The following is a 2237-nucleotide window of genomic DNA, read 5'->3' as shown; positions in this document are numbered from 1 at the left end:
GAACTGCGTCACCCAGTTGTAATCTTCCAGGAAGTTTCGCATCAGCACGCACTCCACTGTAGACTGAAAATTTCGCTCTAGAAACATCCCTCAGATTGTGGCTATACAATGTTTTCGCAATATTCTTTCTTCCAGGAGTGCTGTTGCTTCGAGGCTCCCAGAAGAAGTTCTCTAAAGTTTGTAGGATAGGAGACGAGGTACTGGCTTAAATAGAGCTGTGGGGACGGGGCGCGAGTCGTTCTTGGTTAACTCGTTGATATGTTTAGTGGTTTTACGTGGAGTATGGAACAGCCTCCAGCCACAATCTATCCTAATATAACTTATATATTTTTGTGGTTGAAAAAAAAATATACAGCCACAAACAGTTCTAATTACTTATCTTCCTAATTACATCCAAGTGTTTTGTAAATTTTGTTCATGCTACTTCATACACTTTTTTGAGTACTAGTAACAGCACAATGCTAATGCGGGCACATGTGTTTCGGAGCATATAGTTCAGGGCACATTGTCGTACATCGTGCTTTGTAGCATACGACCGCCAAGTGTTCCCACATTGACCAAACGAACGTCCGCCCCGTTAGGTGAGAAGTCAGCGCGTCTGAGTGCCATTCAGCGGACCCGGGTTCCACTTCTGGCCGGGTCGGAGATTTTCTCCGCTCGGGAACTTATTGCAGTGTTATCACCATCTCATCCTTATCGACACGCATGGCGCCCATTGTGGCGTCAACTGAAAAGAGCCGGCCGCGGTGGCCGTGCGGTTCTAGGCGCTCCAGTCCGGAGCCGCGCTGCTGCTACGGTCGCAGGTTCGAATCCTGCCTCGGGCATGGATGTGTGTGATGTCTTTAGGTTGGTTAGGTTAAAGTAGTTCTAAGTTCTAGGGGACTGATGGCCACAGCAGTTGAGTCCCATAGTGCTCAGAGCCATTTTGAACTGAAAAGACTTGCAGCTTGGAAGCTGAATTTCCACAAGTGGCGACTCACGGCCATCAACGCCATACGATCATTCCATTTTCACCGAACGACATCATAAACTATGATTGAAATCGACACGGGATAATCGGGATCAATGGAAACCTTCATTATCACACCTGGTCGCTCGTCGTGTTGGATATGCCATCACCAGGCGAACGGCTGTCCGAAACACGCTCCGCGACATACACGCAAGCCGGTAGGTTCAGCGATGTGGGTGACACTCACCAAGGGCTTCTGGTAGTAGTAATCGGAGGAACCATAACAACTGTGGACTACTTGCACATTATATCGGACCACCTGCATCCGTTCATGCTTAATGTTGTAAACTCTCCGCAGAAATTAAACGTCAATGATAATAAAAAAATGTGAGCCAAATGTTGACTCCCCACAAAATATCGATAAATTGAAATGAAGCTAAGTGTAACCTCCCCGCAAAAATTAAGAAATGAAAATGAGGCAAGTGCAACCTCTCCACACGAAAATTAGTTAAATGTGAAATAATTAAGGAATGAAAATTGACCAAAAACCCACAACAATATTAATTAGATAATGAACCATGAACTGAATGTAACATCTGAACAGAAATAATTAAACCTGATAAATTCTATAAGGGCAGCAGCGCTGACCTTCGGCCTGGTGTAATAATGAAACCTGATAAATTTTATAAGGACAGCAGCGCTGACCTTCGGCCCTGTATTCTGAATAAAAAAGCAAAATTCTTACCTCAATAAAAACTGCATCTATATCTGCTCTTATCTATCGACACAGCTTCTTGCAATGCTGGCGTATATTCAATGTTGATTCTTGGAGGAAATGCATAGGAAATATTCTTTAAATTGAAATGAATATTTTTCTTTAAAAGAGTTACTTTATAGAAAATTATTATTGGGGCATTTTTTGAACAAATTAATTACAATTAACATACATTATTAGATGTGCGCAATGCTGCGTCTTTACCTTCTACAACAATACATATCGTCCCGAATCGTGACCAGAGTAGCGCGAGGAGCACACCGCCGACGCATGCCGACTTCTGCTCGGTACAACCGTCCACTCGCTGCTGCTACTACTGCCGACTGATTACTACTACAGACAGAGTACAACTGAACACTCGCGCGGTCAGACTAGCAACGATAAATAACTCTCTGGTCAGAGATTCTGTCATGCCTCGCCATCGCTGGTAATGAATACATACGTGTTGCAATGTCTGCTCCGACGGCGATGGCATCATCCAGCGGCAAAACTACCCATTTCACAAGACCAGAA

The sequence above is a fragment of the Schistocerca americana genome, chromosome 2, assembly GCF_021461395.2.
Source record: "Schistocerca americana isolate TAMUIC-IGC-003095 chromosome 2, iqSchAmer2.1, whole genome shotgun sequence".
Classification (NCBI taxonomy): domain Eukaryota; kingdom Metazoa; phylum Arthropoda; class Insecta; order Orthoptera; family Acrididae; genus Schistocerca; species Schistocerca americana.
Note: the sequence above shows the minus strand (reverse complement) of the source record.